The sequence below is a fragment of the Lethenteron reissneri genome, chromosome 54 (genome assembly GCF_015708825.2).
Source record: "Lethenteron reissneri isolate LAM-NWPU_2019-01 chromosome 54, ASM1570882v1, whole genome shotgun sequence".
Classification (NCBI taxonomy): Eukaryota; Metazoa; Chordata; class Hyperoartia; order Petromyzontiformes; family Petromyzontidae; genus Lethenteron; species Lethenteron reissneri.
Genome location: NC_083832.1, coordinates 6,749,452 through 6,769,204, shown reverse-complemented (window position 1 = coordinate 6,769,204; position 19,753 = coordinate 6,749,452). Strand labels below are relative to the sequence as shown.

Below are 19,753 nucleotides of genomic sequence, written 5' to 3'. Positions count from 1 at the left end.
AGCACCAACAAGACCAAAATCGCACGTTAAAGCAGGCAGACAGCAAAGGCAGAGCTCGTGCAGTCGCAGAAAAAAAGGCAAAGCAACAACCTTCGGCAAAAGCCACATTTATCAAGCGGCAAATCCATCAGCGCTTGTGGCAACAGCAAACATCCTGCAGGAGTGCTGTGCCCACAACAAAATGCCAATGGGTTGATGGAAGGGGGGCAATGAAAACCGGGACATGCGGTCAATTATATATGAAACAAAAAAGGCAAATTCAGACCAAACTCGTGGACGCACGTACGTATGTTGAACTTCTTTCGCGCCGTACGTAGCCACCCGTGCTAATCGGAGATTGCGCGGAAACTCAACAGCAATCCTTACACGACCGTTGTGTTCTCCAGATTGTAAGTTTCACCTCCCTCTCCCCCACCCCTGGTGCTTTAAAGCTAATGTTTTGGTGGATGCGTCATGATGATGATCCGGTAGCTGTGTGCCCGTGCGTGCGTGACCGGATTTTGTTAATCATTTTATTGAAATTGGACAAAAAGTTTAGGGTGGGACTTGATTTGCGGACCGCTCCTACCATCTGCGGAATATTGTGGACAGTTCAGTCATTTATTAACTTGTCTCCACTAGTGATTAAATTAATGGCCATGATTCCAGTGGCTTCAGGGGGTCACGCTAAGCTATTGCACACAACATATGTGAATCGCAAAGCATTTGATTCCAACGCAAGCCATATGTTGCATGCATGGTGAGATTAAACACATCCATATTTATTATCACACGTATTGTTACAACGCTATTGTGTAGCGATGTGTAAATGTGTCAAACGAATGTGTGAGCTACTTAAAATATTTTTTATAAATATTTCATGTCATGGTGTCCAAAGATTTAGAGGCTTACTTTCAATTCTATTTTACGGTACTTTAAAGCAGTGCGGAAAATCTATTATTGCACCATACAGAAATGCTGCTTCGTCTATTGCACTCCCGCCTTCACCAACCAACAATGGCCAGTGTGGTGAAGTATGGTTAAAATAACTCGCACGGTGTGGGAAGGCCCCAGATCAGCAGTGGATTGACAAACACACACACACACAGTATATAATAACGTCTAATTCAGCTTTTACATATTGCGGCATGCATGCCAATTACTAAACAAAATGAACATCTTATAAAAAAAAGTATAAGAACACCACAGAAGAATACAACAGAGACTCTTGGAGTACAAAATCAGCTGAGAGCACATTAATGCAAACTATTACAACGCCACTGTATAGTGATGTGTACATATTTAGTTGTTATAGCAGACGCAATTAATGAACTAAAAATGTGCGCCAGATGGTTTTTTTATGTCGTCAAGATGTCTTGCAGACTTACAACCTTGACTTTAAAAGGTGCTTTGTGGTACTGACATACTGCTCGCGTAAAAACAAGAAAGTATTCAGATCAGTTTAGTTTCGTAAAGTGCATGGTGATGTAAGTACTGTAAATTGATTTCCTTCAGAACTTATCCCAGCGACTCGTGCATCTTTCAAAGCGGCAAGAGAAAGAGGTAAGGAATGCATTTAAAGCGATCGTCAAACTTTTAATAGCTCCACACTACAGGCACCCGGGTTCCAGGAACATGCTGTTACAATTTAAATGTACGTTTTAAAAGCTGAAGTTTATTTTGACTTATGCTGCTGCAACTGTTAAGTCTAGAGTTTCAGAGTAGAATTATTGCCTGATTTTTTCCCCCTTAGCTCTGTCTAAAAATAAATAAATATTACATTGGAGCTATATTGAGTCTCTAGTTTTTGGTGTGATGTGAATATCTGTATTCGCTTGTGTATTTCTGTTATTATTATTATTTCACTGCAGATGTATTTATTCATTTGACTGTTTTTTTTCCAAAACGAATATTTAAATTGCATCGTTTTGAATGCCAAACAAAATGCGGTTGATCTAAACACACACACACATACAGGGACAGCACAGTATAAAACTCTGTACAGAATAGTACAAAACAGTGGCAAATATGTGATACCTAAATATATTTTTTGCACCATAAATCATATCCTGGTTTTACTTTTAAACTAAAGACAATTTTACTTACGTGTTTTTTCCCTCGCAAAGTTTTTGCTATTTTGCGAGCAGCGTCCTGTCATGCGCTGTACTTTTTAAATCCTTTATATTAAGTTCACTTGCTTGCTTGCTTAGGACCGTGCAAATCTTTCGGTCGTTTTTTAACCCACTTTCCGTGATCCAATCGAGCTGAGATTTTCCACACAGACTCGTTGTGCGTGACAATCAATGTTCGTGAAAATTTTTTTCCAAAATTTTACACTTTTTAGGACAAAAATATTATATTTAATTACCAATTGCTTAATGCTGCCATGCAATCATCTGACCCATAGGTGGCAACCATCTCAAGCCAGAGGACGAGAGGACTCTAGCCGCCACGCATATAAAGGATTTATAGTGAAAAACTGTGTGTTAGACATAGCCCATGGAACCAGACATCACAGAACTACTTCTGACATCCCTTCAGCAGACCTTGTTTTTGTCCTCACAAGTTCATTGCATGGCGTTCGAACATATATTTTTTAATGCTTAGAAAAGGACGTTATTTAAATAAAGTGTAAAACCAAGTTTCATAGGATGTTATTGTGCAGTCACTGATAACTAGGGGCGCCACGGTGGCGAAATGTTAACTTCCTCGCCTGGTATACAGGAGGTCGTGGGTTAGATCCCGACCCTGATGCCTGCTGTATATTTGGAGTTTGCATGTCTCTCTCTCATCATCATTACCACGGTGGCGAAATGTTAACTTCCTCGCCTGGTATACAGGAGGTCGTGGGTTAGATCTCGACCCTGATGCCTGCTGTATATTTGGAGTTTGCGTGTTCTCTTAGTGGTCGCGTGGATTTTTCTCTGAGTCCTCTGGTTTTTCCCTCCACATCTAGAATGGACGTCACGCGTTTAGAGTGCTTTGGGTGCTATACATGTCCACGTGATAAGCCACTTCGTTGTGCCAGGTCGCTTCTGAAAAAATAACTATATAGCTAAGTGGACCTTACCTGGTAAAATAAAAAAACAACAGTTTAGTTTAACTAGGCTGAGATAGGCAACTAAATCGACTTGAGAACATGGTTTATTCCCGGGCAAACGGCACCGGGTTCGAACCCAGGACATCAGAGGTCCTGGGCTCGATGCGCCTTATTCCGTAGCCATGTAACAACCACTTCCCCCTGCGCATTCTTAAATGCATCAACATTGGGAGGATTCCATCGGCAGTGGTGCACCAGCACAAATACAATTCACGACGTGCATCAGCGCACTGCCTGATGGGTTTTTAAGACGTGGTAATTTAACATTTCTTTAAAATGAGTGAATGCAGACTCAGTTTTCTTTGGAATAATTTGTTTGCTGATTAATTTATATTCATGGAAAACTCTTAATGTTGGACAAACGGTTTCAAATTGTTACCTTTTTTATACTGATAATTTTCTCAAAGCCCTACAGGGTCGATCTTCAACCTCGAGTCAATCTTTCTGCCCCTCTGTCTGCTCTGAAGAAGAACCATTGCCTGAAACGTCAGCCCATCAAACACTTTTTTGTAACATTAAAAGGCCTTTTGTGACGAATGGGAGAAGTGCTTTCGATCCATTCTCAAATGTACCAATAGTGCATAAAAATAAATGCATTGCGTTTTTAAAATCTAAATATATGATGAATTAATTACAGATGTTGCATTCAATTACGTCCACCCAATATATTAATTGCTTCCCGATTACATTTAGACCACATCAAGCTGGGTCTGAGTCAATTGACCAAGCAGTCACGACTCTTAAAGTTCAACTCTCTTCTTCTTGGTTCTTTCGGTAAAGTCACGTAGAAGGGAAATAATAAAATAATAAAAATAAAACATAATAAAATAATTCTCACGACGTTTCGGCCACAACGCAAGCAGCCGTCCTCAGGTGAAGAACAGCGTCTGACGCTGCCTCCCCGACAGACCTGTTCTTCACCTGAGGACGGCTGCTTGCGTTGTGGCCGAAACGTCGTGAGAATTATTAAATGTTTTATTTTTATTATTTTATTATTTCCCTTCTACGTGACTTTACCGAAAGAACCAAGAAGATGAATCCCTGCAGTCACGAAAGCTTTAAATCGAAATTCAACTCTCTTCATTGACAACGGCAAACTTTACCTGCTACGATCGTCGTCGTCCTGCTACTTGTGCTATACGTGCGTGCACAGCCCTTGACCACTCCACTGCTGAATTGTGGCCTACTCACCGCCCTCAATGCCCGTGGGGGTCATTTGACCAAAGTTCACGGCGCTTATCGGCGTGGGTCGACATAGGTGGGGGAGGACCATAGACACGGGAGACAGAGTACAATACAACAATTAATGTTGTTTCACTCTCCTCTGCTGGCCTATGGCGACCCATCATGTAAGTGGTGGCGGGCCATCCCAAGCAGTATTTGGGCTCAAACCCTGACACAGCTGTCGGGCTCCGGAGAGACGGGGGGCTCGCGGTGTGCGTGTGCATTGAGCGTGGAGTGCTTGTCTGACCAATGCAAACATGGTGTGCTTATCTTCTTGGTTCTTTCGGTAAAGTCACGTAGAAGGGGAATAATAAAATAAATAAAATAAAACATAATAAAGATAATTATTTTATTATGTTGTATTTTTATTATTTAATTATTTCCCTTCTACGTGACTTTACCGAAAGAACCAAGAAGATGAATCCCTGCAGTCACGAAAGCTTTAAATCGTGGTGTGCTTAATGCAGTGGTTCTTCGTCTTCTTAACCTGGGAGTGCACGCAGCACCCATAGGGGGTGCGAGACATGGCCAGATGTTTTTAGGAGGTAAATAATCAAAAACACAAATTAAGCACGTTCAGCTACAACTTAATTTGTTTCATCAAACCTATGTGTTTATTAACATTATATATGTTGACTTAAAGCTTTCGTGACTGCGGGAATTCAAATTATTTGGGTCTTTCAGCAAAGTCACGTAGATTGGTTCAAAGTAAATAACAAAAAAACTATCTATGTGACTTTACCGAAAGACCCAAATAATGTAACATTATATATATTTTTTAACAATCGAGTTTGCAAAGGGGTACAAGGCTGCAAAGGAAGGGTAAGAACCACTGGCGTAATGAATCAGACATTTGTACACAAATACAAATATCCCCCGTATAGTCTGAACAGACTGTGGGGGAAAGTGTTGTTTGCGAGCACCTATGAAGGCCGGCACAGCACACGAGGGGGTGGGTGGCCAACACCACGCCGGGCCGCCTTTGTCTCCCCAGTGGCGATGTTTACTACACACCGCACCAGGTACTCAGGCTGAGTCGACCTAGGGGAGGCCCATGACCAGCGCAGACAATCGTCACCGGTCTTGGCCGTGAACGGGAATCGAAATCGGGGCGCCGGCCCGCTCAGACAATGAACGCTCATCCATAATAGAGTTTTTTTTTGGGGGGGGGGGAGGGGGGTTAGATCGCGTAAATATATAAATGTGTCGTTAAACCCGACACCACCCGACACAGCCAACCAATGGAGGGGTTGTCACGTAAACAGAAGCGTGCCAACGCTCAGTGACCGAACGCGAACCAGCAGGCGGCGGTGTGCAATGCTTTCTCACGCCACCTCGTGCCAGCAAATTGGTGTTGGTGGGGGGGGCATTGTGTCGGGGAAGAATTTGCGACGTCTGACACCACTTTTGCGAGCGCAGTTGGCTGGAACCAACGACCTAAAAAAAAAGTTCGATTAGCAGGGCCGCGGCCTGACATCGTTGACGAGTGACGGCCGATAGTAGGGTCCTGCACCGACCAGAAGTGGTGAAGTATGGTCGAACACGTCCTTATGACCAACGCGGCATGAGAAGGAGGCACCTCCGTTTTCGAGTAGTGGATTGATAGCGGGATTTTTAAACGGTGTTACCGTAGTCTCCAGAATATAAGACTATCCTGGTAAATAAATTCCCGATGTCAAAAAAGTTCTACAAAGCTGGTCTCTCTCACACAAAGACAAAGATCCCCTGTATAGCCTTAATAGACTGTAGGGCCAAGTGCTGTTAGCGAGCACCTATAAAGGCCGGCACGGCACACGAGGTGGTGGGTGGTCAACACCACGCCCGGCCGCCTTTGTCTCCCTAGCGGGGATGTTTACACATCGCACCAGGTACTCATTTGAGGCTGAGTCGACCTAGGTGAGGCCCAGAACCGGTTCAGATAATCGCCACTGGTGTTGGCCGTGAGCGGGAATCGAACCCGAAAAAACGGTGGGGGAAACATGAGCCTTACAATCTAGAGAATGTTTTTGGAAGGCCAAGAATCTACACACGCACACACGCACGCATCCAGCACACACCTCGCCACTTGCTCGACACGCAGGACTCTCTCCTAAATTAGAAGTAAATTAGAATAAAAACGTGGGTAATGTCCTGTTCTTCAGAGTAACGATAAGAGTGCAATAATAAAATAATCATAATATGCTGAAATATTCGCATTAAAAAATGTGCATGCACCATAATCATTCAAGATTTATTGTAAAAATATGTTAATCGAGAAATAATCTTGTTACAATGTTGTTCTTAAAATGTCCCATGGTTGTAAGTGTTCATCGCATGTAACATCTCTCTGTCTTCTCTCTATTGGCTATGAAGAAGGGCTGTTGCCTGAAACGTCACTTATTATATGCATTTTTTTGTTTCTTTTAAGATCATATTGTTATTATTGACGGACATGTTGGGAGTTTTTTGTTATTATGAATCGTACTAAATGTATTCAGTTTATAAAAATGAAACCTACCAAACACTTGCATAACCATACATATCGTACTATATAAGAGACCCGCATATCATTGAAAAGCATGAATTGGTGCAAACATCATATATGTGAATAACATGTAACATGTACAGTATGCATACCTGTCAACCCACATGGTTTACCCGTATTCTTGTACAGGGAAATTGAGTTTCCAGGCCCTTACAGCGTACGGCCGTTTCAATACGCGTAACATTTTTTTACTTTCTTTTATTTCTCCCTCGTGATGGGACTTTGTAGGATGAACGTTGGGATTTATAAGGGCACGAGTTGACCAATAAAATCTGCATTGGTGTTGTAACAAGGTAGGCGCTGGTAAGGGGTCGACAGTTACGAGTATATATTGTATATCAAGTAAATAATATTTGTCAGAGACGCCTTTATCTAGCAGTCGATTTGTCATGGCTAAAGATGATGATGTTGGAGGACTAATCCATATTAAACCACTACATTCGCCTGGTGACTTCTCAGCCCATCACGCACTATAGCCACGCTGTGGCCTGCGACAGCTGTGCACAACACAATACAATTAGCGGAGTGTTAACAAATACCTTGCATCGATAAAGGCCGTGGCAATCAACCGGCTTTGCCTTCGGAGTATTTGATATGAAAAAAAAAGTTGAGGCAGATCAATTTGTCATTGATTAAACCGGGGCACAGGCCGGCGAATTCCTCAATCAAGGTCACAAGGTCACGCGCGCGCTAGGAATGATTTTATTGAGCCGGCATCCCCCATCTGTGGTTCGCCGTTAATTAATAAGTCAATTGGTGAGTAAAAAAGGGTGACTTTCACTGACACTTTAACTTCAGCCGGGTGCCAAGTCAGCAAAGCGAGATGTATGAGCCAACATCGCCACGGAATCACGAGGTGACTCAACTCACCCTAAATTGGAGGCACGCGTACGCTGACCTGGGTTCGGTTTCTGGCTCCGGCTAACCTCAGTGGCGCGTGATAATCCAAACCGGTTCTGTGCGCGAACCCTAACCACTGACCCGCACTGACCAGCGTGGTGAAGTATGGTCAGGAATCCACCCACAAGCTACACGGTGCGGAGAGGGCATTCATCCAGCAGTAGATTGACAGAGAGATGTAGGTCTATATTGCCATATTATATAATGATTAATTAATATGTATAACAGATGCATGAAATGCATCTAAATAAGTCTGAAGTAGCCCATGACTAATGTGCACTCATTTGTCATTGGAGGACGCTCACATACAAACGATGTACCCTTCATCACAGTATATTATGTACTCAATTCAACGATATATCCACATTATGTATGCTATGTATACATTCCCAATCATCCCATATTACCGTGTGGGATATGTTGGATGCAATTGAATGTATTGGTTAATTGTCTGCATACAGTACTAAAAAGAGAATATGATTTAGTAAAGTTTGAAGTTTTTCGTGACTGCAAGGGTCCATACTCTTTGTTTTTTTCGGTAAAGTCACGTAGGTAAAAAAATAAAATAAAAATAAATTAAATCACGACGTTTCGGAGGCAACACAAGCTTCCGTCTTCCACCTGAAGACGGAAGCTTTAATGTCTGCTGCTGCTGTGTCCTCTACAGCACTTTGCGATCATTGATCAAAAGCGCTATATAAATGTAAATATTATTATATGTGCGTATTATTCACTTATAATTACGTTAAACGAATGCTGTCGTATGAATGTAGAGCACTCGCATGTAAATGCACAATTACATTTAACTTGCATTTCATTTAATGTAAAATAGCATCTATACCCTGGGTACATTAACATTGCTCACACCGCACAAATTCAGCTACATACAAAGATCCCCCGTGTAGCCTTAACAGAGTGTTGGGGCAAGTGCTGTTAGCGAGCACCTATGAAGGGACAGAACGGTACACGAGGAGGTCGGTGGCCAGCACCACGCCTGACCGCCTTTGTCTTCCCATTGGGGATGTTTACACACCAGGTACTCATTTGAGGCTGAGTCGACCTAGGGGAGTCCCAGGACCGGATCGAATAATCGTCACTGGCGTTGGCCTGTGAGCAGGGAATCGAACTCGGGTCGCCGGGTTAATAGCGCAGCGCGCTGACCACTACACTACTGCTCCCCACAAATTCCACCCATTAATACAATGTAAGAGGCCCTTCGTTAATCCACTGCTGGATGAAGGCCTCGCCACACCGTGTTGATCATAATAGGGGTTGTTTGACCATACTTCACCACGACAGTCAGTACCGGTTGGTAAAGAGTGGGGAGGGGGCCCATGACTCGTTCAGATATCACTCGACACTCATGTTACACGCGTACCTGGACTCGAACTCAGGCCCCCCGAGTAACAAAGCACTGCGCGCTAATCATTGCACCACCGCTCCCGAAACTATGGCCTTCTGAAGACATCGCCTTTAATCAGCACGCATTGCTTGTTAAACAAAGCGAGTTTAACAACATACAAAAAAAACCGCGTTAAAATCCGTCAACAACAGCGCCATTACGAAGGGTCTTTGCCCGAAACGTCGCCTACAATCAGTGCATTTGCTGTGTCCCGTCGAAGGGACCAAAGCACACGGTCCTGCAATACAAACACGTGCAACGCTCGCTCACAACGGCGCAACGAGTGCAGAGCCAGACAGACCCCCTTGAAGATGTTGTGACCGTCCAAAAGGGTTTTTTTTGGCTAAAGTTTAATTCCTCCATCCCTAAACAAATTTGTCGCCCACTAGGATTATCCCTTTTAAGTGGGATTAAACAGTTACAAACAAACAGCACTCCAGAAACACAAACCACTCTCCGGGTCGCGCACACAACCGTCGCCTTCCTGCGTTCGCGTTCGGGACGTTGAACATGCACGTTCAATAAATCACAGGCAGGCGTACCATCGAATGGCCCGCCTATATGGGCTACATACATCACACGGCTGTCGGCGCAAGCGATGTTAGCGAGCGCCTATTATGAGGATTGGGGGAAGGCGTGGCCAGCGACACGCGCGGCCGCCTTTGTGTCCCCAGCGATGATGTTCACACAGAGGCGCCTGTCACTACTCATTCAAGGGATTAATAGATCGACCTAAGGCTGAGTCGAACGAGTTCAGCAGATAACATCACTCGCCACTGATGTTAGCCGTGGCCGGGAATCGAACTCGTGTTGTTCGGGGATTCGTAGCGGCAGCGGGATAATCGCTGCCCCACCGCTCCCTATCTAACACACGCACGCTGTCTAGTTATACACACACACACACACGTAGCATTGCGCATGCACACGTGTATTGCATCTCACGTAGTAACAAAAACGTGTTTCACGTGTCTTACCTTCAAAAGGGGGTAGCTTATGTCCCCTAAAGATACGAATGAAAGCACGGCACTTCCTAACTTTATATCACAGGCACGACCCGCGGCGGTCTCCCCCTCCTCCTCCTCCTCGCATCAGGAGACGAAAGTCAACCCTCGGAGCACGCCTTGTCAGAAAATGGCATTACTCGTGCAACACAACGCCAGTAAATCACGGATCAGCGGCGAGCAGCTCCTTCGGAATATTCCAGCGCGCGTGCCGTGCGTTCACTCGCTCGCTCGCTCTGATAATGAACGCGGTTCAAGGCGACCTGTTGTTCCGTTTCGAAGTTCTGTAAACGCCAAGTTGGTCCGCTGTCCACTTCGGTTGGCCAAGTTGGTGCGCTTTCAAAGTTCAGTGACTGGGCAGCAGCAGCTGCTGCTGCGAGACGATGGCAAGAGGCTGGTTTATTAATGTTCCACAATAGCGCAGTTGTTGTTGTTCTCTCTCCTTCGTCTCCTCCTCCTCCTTCTTTTGAGCCCCTCTTCCAAAGTCCAAAACCGCGCTCCAATCGCTTCGAAATCGCGCTCCACGCGTGTCCGGCCCGGCTCGCTGCTGGACACGCGCACACACACAGAGAGTCGAAGAGGGAGAAGAGAAAAAAAAACCAACCCACTTATATAAATAAATATATGAGCCGGCTTCCAGGGGTGAACACAAAAATCCAACCCCCCTCTCTTCCCTCTCCCTTATTAGCGTCTTACACCACGGCAGCGTCTACAATCCACCACCACCACCACGCACGGCAGCATTGCCTCCCTAAGGATGCTGGACTCACAACTACGCAGGCGCCGACTTTGTTGCGAGAAGTTAGTGTTGTTGTAAATGTAGTCCATTACAATGACAACGGCGCTTCCTTATCCGTGGCGAGCTGTGGGTGCAAGGATGGGTGGGTTGGGAACGGAGACTCGCAGTTGTGGATCTTGTTTATCCGTGCGTTTACTGGCGAGTTAAAACGTTACAATCGCGGATAGTAGAAAGAAGGCCCCCGTTTTTACAAAACTGGATATGGAAAAATAACCACGCGTATAATTCAGAGCTGTCTGTATGAGGTTTCACAGACAACAATGCTTCTGTAGAATTCTACCTTGTTTTAATCATGATTAATGTGTGATTATTTATTCTTCTTTTCCTCCTTTGTTTGAACACGTGGAAGGAGTTGTTGGATTGTTAAACATGTCGAGTATCCAATGTCCACGCAAGAACGAAGCACAAACCACGACATCCCGAGGAGAGCGAGCGACTTTACCCGCTAAGCTTTATAGGTGAAACGTGAAATCGACTGCCTGTAAGAGGCATCCGAAGCAAGAGGCTTTAGGGCCTTCGGACAACTCAAAGGGCCCTGAATTCGTGACCAAAACTGGAGGTTGAACCCAAGGCCGTAATTATAATATATATCTTCTTGGTTCTTTCGGTAAAGTCACGTAGAAGGAAAATAATAAAATAATAAAAATAAAACATAATAAAATAATTCTCACGACGTTTCGGCCACAACGCAAGCAGCTTTCCTCAGGTGAAAACCAGGTCTGTCGAGAAGGCAGAGTCTGAATGGCACGCCCCAGGCTTGGAGCGACTATTTATGCTGGGATGGAGGGGCTAAGAGCGTCTTGACAAAATAATTTGCATATCAAGAGGAATTTAGCATATTTATGGCAAATGCAGATATGCGATTAGTACTACTTGTGAAATGCGTAGTACAGGGGTCGGAAACCTACGGCTCCGGAGCCGCATGCGGCTCTTTACGGGCTGCTTCTTGACGATATGTATGTACATAGATGCATTGCGGCTCTTGAAATACTGAATTTTGTACCGAATTGGAAAGAAATGGCTCTTCTTGTTATTTTGGTTGCCGACCCCTGGCGTAGGAGGTTTGGCGAGGGAACACATCCCTCCCCCCCCCAATATTCAAATATGCTCAAAATGCCCCCCCCCAATATATTGCTATAAAATAGATTTCTGTTCATATGATTGTGGTTATGGTTGTACTTTATTAATCCCTAATCTCTGCCACTACATACAATTAAACAAGAAAAGGTAAAAAAGAAAAACAGAGCAATGTAATACAATACACTATTAGACATTATTGTAAAAAAGAAATAAAAAGTCCATACTATGTGTTAGTGAATGTTTTAATATTTTAGGCAAGAAATTCGTTTTCAAATTTCGATTTTTTTTTCTGGGGGGGGGGGGGCTCCCAGACCCCCTGGAAGATTTGGTCCCCCCAATGTTGACTCCATGACTCCATGGCTACAGTATTGGTTGAACCAATTTAAATATTGTTCACTCCATTTGAAATCCTCATACGCACACGTGACCAAGGTGATTAACATTTCTTTAGACATGTTTTTGTGTTTAGTTCGTTGTCACCCCCCCTCCCCCGCTCTCCTACACCTCCGATTAGCAGGGTTGGCGACATACGGTGCGAAAAAAGTTCAACATACGTAAATACAACATCGAATTGTTCTCTCTCATCTCTGATCAGGTCTGATCTCGCTTTCGCTCATCTTATTACATGCCAAACATTTTTTTTTACATCTGAACTTACATCTCTATATGTTGTCTATAGGATGTTATACATTGAAAAGGACATCCACACACCCCCAATATGATTTATTCTTAGGTTTCCCCAATGGGTTAGCAGCACCAAATTGCGTGCAATGTTAGTGTCTAGTTGATTATCCCAAGAGTTTTGCGACCAGTTAATTAGGGATGACGAAACTTCCTTAGCTAGGAAAGAAACTGAATAGAAATTCCTCCACCCCCCCCCCGTCATTCTCTGCTCTGCCGTAGTTCTGCATCACAGACAGACGCACACCGCGCAATCAGTTTCAAACTAAGTCTGCTAACGGTAACACAAAAAACAAACAAACGCCGCTTGCAGTTTCTTGCGCGAGCGAAAAAATAGTTTTAACCCATGCGTTTGTGAGTATGAGTAACAGCACTTGTCCCAACAACCTCCGTAGGCTGTTGTTGTCGAAGGCAATGATGCTTACTCTTAGTTCTTTCGGAAAAGTCACGTAGGTAAAAAATGAAATTTAAATTAATACAAAGTAAAATAATAAAATCACGACGTTTTATTTTTATTAATTTTAATTTCAATTTTTACCTACGCTGACTTTACCGAAAGAACTAAGAGAATGAATCCTTGCAGTCACGAAAGCTTCAAATCTAGAAGAAATGATGCCTGCTGGGCCTTCCATTTGCTGAAGCAGGTACCTGCGTTGGAAATACCATTGCCGCATCCTTTGTTGTTGTTGTTGCTGTTACTGTTGTTGCTTAGATGCATTTCTGGTGTCAATGTACGCCCATTGGCCAATTTGGAGTAGTGGCGCGGTGGTTTGAGCAACGCGTTGTTTGACAAACTGGGCGAACCGAGTTGGAATCCCGGCCACGGCTAACATTGACAGCGCGTGATAGCTGAAGCATATCTGCTCACCCCCCACCTCCACACCTCCCTTCATCAACTCGCGCTGACCGGCGTGGCTAAGTATGGTTAAGAAACCCCCACGATCGATAAAGCGTGGGTAGTCCCTTCACCGAGCAGTGGATTGAACAAGGGCTGTAGAATAACAAGGACTTGTTTATGCACGCCTGACACTCGATGGGGCCCAAAAGGGTGGAATTAGTCCAGAGTTTGCTTGTTTAGCTACCGCTGCATAACGTAATTCATAGCGCCAATTGACCAACGTATATTGAATGCAGAAGATGCACATTGTGCAGACATCTTTTGTCAATCCACTGCTGGATGAAGGCCTCCCGCATGCCAAGTCGGTCTTGGCAGTCGTTCGACCATACTTCACCACGCTGGTCAGTGCAGGATGGTGATGGGGGAGGGGCAGTGAAGGGCGAGTCGTGAGGGTCATTTGACCAAAGGCTCACCAGGTTGGTTAGGTTTGGTGAAGGTGGGAGGGAGGGAGCATAGAAGTGTAAGCGCAAAAGTACAGTACAACAATCGATTTCTCTGAACGTGTCACCTTCTGCCCACCACATCGCCACGCACGCCCCATCCAAGCACTGTCCAGGCCCTTAACCAGCTTGGCTTGGGTCCTGAGATCGGGTCCGTTCTGGGCGACTTCATCACAATCTCGATGTGGACAATCTGAATGGAACATTTGTGTTCATCATCCAGAATGTCCTTACCCGCGGCGTTCGCACAAGTTTTTTTTTTAAACAACCAAACGCACGTTAATTCAATTATCACTCTCCCGCCTTAAGCGTTATTATTCCCAGCGGGCTGGTCCGGGGGTAACGCGTAAAATTCAGTTTACAGAGAGCGCATTTAAGCGAAGCCAACCTAACCGACACTTAAACGTTAAGTGACACGCGCGCGCTTTATCCACCAACGTCACTCATCGTTGTAAACATCGTTGTAAAGGATGACGCAGGAGTGCACCGCTAATTGAATTTACAACTCTCACATATTTATACATTTAGAGCGAGTGTGTGTGTGTGCTGGAGTCGGGGTGAGGCTGGAAGTTTTGGCACTTATGTGGTACAATAACAAAAACAACAACAAACCCCAGGCCATATCAAGAGAAGAAGAACATCTAGCAATACTACAAGACTAGAGAACCTCATGTTAATGGTTGTGCAGTCTTACAATGGCGTTTAAACTGCCATTTGATCATCTGGATTCATTCTTAATAAAAGAAAAAAAGTTATATCATCCCCTGTGGTGCATCGTGCAGTCTACAACTATTATTCATAATCCCTGGACTCTCTAGCTCTCTGTTAGAAAAAAAATGTCTTTGCCCGACCTCTTCATATATACCGTAAACAGATATTTTTCCTCTAAGGGGACTGTTATTGACAAAAATATAGAGTGTATTGTTGATATATTCTTGGGTTTTCGCACCTGATGATGATTGCATGCGTTGCAGTCGAAACGTCGTGAGAATTGTATTGTTTTATATTTTTATTATTTTATTGTTTCCCTTCTATGTGACTTTAACGAAAGAACCAATAATATGAATCCCTGCAGTCACGAAAGCTTTAAATAAAAAAATGTACTGTTGTTGTTTATGCTCGTGCACCAACCACTACCGACGTAGTGTCACAACATGATGTGTAATGCACGTAAATGCATTGTCTTGTGTATTAGTACGCCAAATGACGAACAAAAAACTGGAATTGTCATGTCCCTGGACGACTCAAGTATTTCCCAGGACAGCGACTTGCAGAAAGAGAACATAACAATGTCGTAAAAAGAGGATAGGTATGTTTTTTTTGTTTGCATTCCGACTGCAGGTATTGTGGTCAATGCAAACATGACTCCTTGTAAAAAAAAGTGTTAGTTTTGTTGCCAGATAAAAGGGTAAAAAAACTAGTATCATATTTTTTACTGGCAAATGAGGTTCCAATGGTGTAAATTCTTACCCCGAGCTCTCATACTCTGATGGTGCATTGTCTTTGAGTTGTGCGCCTTTTGGCGTCATCTGGTCCAACACCATGTGAGATTAGGCTCTAAGGAAAGCTGTCTCGGGTGTGGACCAATCAACTTCAAGGACAGTGCATACATTATCAGAGTTGTGTTTTTTTTGCATTCCGACCGCAGGTATTGTGGTCAATGCAAACATGACTCCTTGTAATAAAGGTGTCAGTTTTGTTGCCAGATAAAAAGGTAAAAAAACAATTATCAAGAGGATAGGTACCCTAGAAACAAGGCATGCTTATGGCATTGGCCATTTGTGAACTTGGCTGAATGGCTGTGAACAAACAAAACGAATGAAATTTCGAGAGGTGAATTAACAACGCGTATTTATATTTATAAATAACTAACCGAGATAGTGAGGTTGCTCAGCAGTCAGAGTACTGAACCAGCACTGTAGGATGCCTCTTGCTCAATGGGAATGTGCCAAGTACCACAATGCAGGACCCTACTAAATGGCAACAGTGATAATAACACTGTGTAACACAATTACACGTTATTTTCTCCTCACTTGATACAGTAAATCTGGCTGTGACGGTCCCAACTGATGACGGAGACTTGTGTTGCCTCCGAAACGTCGTGATTTATTATTTTATTTCTATTATTACTTTTATTAATTTTTATTTTATTTGTTTACCTACCTGACTTTACCGAAAAAACCTAAGAGTATCAATGTAAGTGGTGGGCAGCGACAGTGACGGTGGTGGGTTTTTCACCAATCAAAGGGCTGCCAGTTAAACATTTGCATGTCAATGCAAGATTGTTGAGTGGCCTCCACGGCGAGTGCGCTGAGGTGGCTATGTTCAGCATGCTCGCCGTTGAGGCATTGCTCGCAGGTGAAATGAGGTGCCCAGGGGTTTGTCTTGATCCGCGACAGGCATGCCGAAATATGCCTAGTAGGCCTCACACATCTTAGCAGATGCTTCCACAGAGTTCTTTTTCGCTCTCGTCTTGATAAATTGGCCGCAAACATAGCAACATGCGTCTGCCTGATGCTTGCAGCCTCATGACGCCATCTCAAAAAAGTGCAGATATGTATCCATTTAGGCAGCTGGAACTAAACTGATCTGCTGGGCTTAAGGCCCCTGCATTTATACTACTATTTATATTACTGGAAAGTTATAGAATGTTTTAGAAGTCACTCCAAGTTTACCCAGCACTGAATATATCAGGAATATTCTTAGGTTTTTTCGGTAAAGTCACGTAGGTAAAAAATCAAAATTAATAAAAGTAAAATAAAAATAAAATAAAAATCACGACGTTTCGGAGGCAACACAAGCTTCCGTCTTCAGGTGAAGACGTCGTGATTTTTATTTTATTTTTATTTTACTTTTATTAATTTTGATTTTTTACCTACGTGACTTTACCGAAAAAACCTAAGAATATGAATCCTTGCAGTCACGATAGCTTCAAATCTATATCAGGAATGTTCTGGAAAATAGGTACATTTTTAAATAGCAATGTCCTGATCACAAATGCAAAGCTTTTGGGGAATAATAGCCATTTTCTGTACTTTTGAAGCATAAGCAATTAGGAAATAACACTTATTACCCAGGAACAAAAATAATTGTTACACAGTGTAATCATTGAAGCCTCTCTGGATCGATTCAAGGCGTGACATCAGTGTGCATAAACTCGACGCACCACGCACATGCACTCAAGGGAGTGTGCGGCGCCCAGCCAGACAGGAATCCACCCAGGTGATCGAGCCAGAAAACTTTTTTTTAAATAATATAGCATGATGTGCAACCCCACAGTAACATACATGTGCGCGTTCTGCGAGAAAGTAGTGTTTAATGCATGGGAAGTGAACACAAAACACTGCATGTTCAGGTTCACGTGGAAGAAAAACGGAGTGTTGTGTTTGAGCAAGCCCAGGCCTCTACGGTTATGGGAGGTGTTGGTTCTAAGTTTTATCACGTAGAATTAAAGTCCGAAAAAATAAAAAAAGTTCTTTAAAAAAACACGAAGAAAGAGCACGTTTTAAGGTGCTAACATTTCAGCTCATGGATATGAAATTGCCGGCGCCGATGCAGCACTGACAGAAGAAAATCCGACAGGTTGATCTGCCTCATTGTCTATACTTTTTTTAATTCCATTGTAAAAAAAGAAATAAAATAAACCCCATGTCCATCAAAAACAAAACGGGAAAAAAAATATTGTGATCGACGCTGCAATTCATAGCTTAGTTTTCACCCGAGGCACTCTACGGAGTGCCAAAGACCAGACTAATCCACTGATATTTCCCATGATATCATCTCTGAGCATTGCCCATTGTCAACACGCACTACTGACAAAATACGGCACGGCTAAGTGAGTCTGCCACTGGTGGCAGGGCCAGGCCCCCATCCTTACAAAAACACTTGGAAGGGCTTGTGCATAAAAAACTCGAGCGATTTACAGCTATGCCACAGCCTGTTAAACGATCTGGAACTGCACTAGCCAGAGCTATCTGTTCGAGACTTCGCAGCGTGTGTTACATGGTGGGTGTGAGCACATGTGTTTTTCACGTAGACAGTAGGCGCGGTGAGTCTACGAATACAGATGTAACCTATTCCCAAGCCTTACGTTCTCACTCGATATTTTCCAGATCGCTGCTCGGTCGTCCTGGAGAACGAACTATCTGCATAAGGCACTACCACTAGAGTACAAGGTACGGCTATCTATAATAATCTTGTGTTTTTGTACCATATGTTCCTTAACAGGTTTATTCAAACAAAAAAATTGTTTCAATAGATTATAATGACAAACTAATTCCTGGAGCAGTTTTCCCGACTGATTCCTATCTATCCCAATTATCCAGCTTTGATAAAAGACTGTTGGACTAAATGTTGAAGAACTCGTATTTTTATTCCCACATCCCCCATCTCCCCCCCCTACCCCACCCCCCGCCAATGGAATGTTATAGGCTTGCCTCTATTGGGATATTATCATATCCCACCAGACACCGTTTAAGCGAAGAAGCCACGAGAGAGAGAAAGAAAAAAACAAAACAAATTTGAGCAACGTGGTGTATCAGGCACGCATTTGCTCTCACGCAGGCATGTATGCACGGTTAATGGGCCGTTTAAAGCCACAGCGGTGCATTGCACGGCAGCAAACAGAACAGCTGAACTGATGACTTTAAATTACCTGTTTTCTTTTCTCAAACAAATGCCAACGTACACACTCGCGCATTTTTTTTCTCTCTCCTCTGGCCCGCACGTCGCGTTGCACACCGTGAAAGCACAACGCGCGCGCGCGCGCCCGCCCGGCTCGATCTCATAGGCACACTTTGTGAAATTCATAATTTTCTATGAATGCTAAAATTGTGTTTCTTTAAATCTTCTACTCAAATGATGATGAAACCATGAGTGTAAAACATTTACACAGGAAACCTTCGCTGGTGTCTAGAAGTGGATGTGATTTTTTTTTTAAATCGCGGTTTGCCGAGCGCAGGCTTTAAAGGCCCACAATGCCGAGCGGGCAGGAACACACACATCACTGTTGAAGTTGCAGTCGATGCCAGGGAATACGTGTCTTGCATTGAGCAATGGTTGCAAAAACTTGCCATGCATTACAAGTGTTACACCTTGCTTTTAAGACGGCGAGACGATTGCATGTTACGCTCACAATACATCTTGGCCGATTTTAGCAGCTATACAGGAAAGGTGATGACTGTACATATTTTTGGCAACTTACCGATTTGCGTCAGATCCTACTTTGAGGGCCACGTTCAATGGCAAGCAATAAAAGGGGGCGAACGTTACAGAAATATTAGAAACACACTCAGCAGCTGCACTTTAGACACCGATCACCATCATCTTTTATTGAGGGTGAGAGGTTCAACAACCAGAGCCGGGGGCTTAATGTGACAGACAATGGAAATACATCTTCCAAGTTCAAATGCTGCGTGATAGAAAGCAATGATGGATTTCATAAACAGATGGGCCAATATTCCCAATTGTTTATACTTCATAATGAAACACAGTTTATTCAACACAGAAGTGAAAAAAACCCATAATACATTTTATATTAACAAAATAAAAATTCCATTTTGGGGGAGAAAAAAATATACAGCTCCTCTGTCCGTCACGATTTTTCCGCCAAACATCACTTTCGTGGATTAGCGGGCGTTTAAGATTGTGCCAAGGAATGTTAAATATAAGCACTGCTGCGTGCACATCAGATGGGGCGTGCACACGCGAACAAAGGTACAGGACT

General features: G+C 43.6%; 1 protein-coding gene across 4 annotated transcripts in view; it reads right to left on the bottom strand.

Moving 5' to 3' along the window:
- WNT5A (Wnt family member 5A) overlaps positions 1-19,753 on the bottom strand; it is a 56,342-nt gene that overhangs the window by 19,112 nt on the left and 17,477 nt on the right. The window contains exons 1-2 of one of the 4 annotated variants that reach the window (XM_061573871.1): positions 14,097-14,396; positions 10,104-10,677 (exon numbers count right to left, since the gene is read on the bottom strand). The exons of 1 other annotated variant lie outside the window; for it this stretch is intronic. The gene's annotated coding sequence lies outside the window, so the exon portion shown is untranslated. Of the gene's footprint in view, positions 1-10,103; positions 10,790-14,096; positions 14,397-19,753 lie in introns of those variants that run through there. 2 more of the 4 variants (XM_061573872.1, XM_061573870.1) reach the window with 2 other exon arrangements.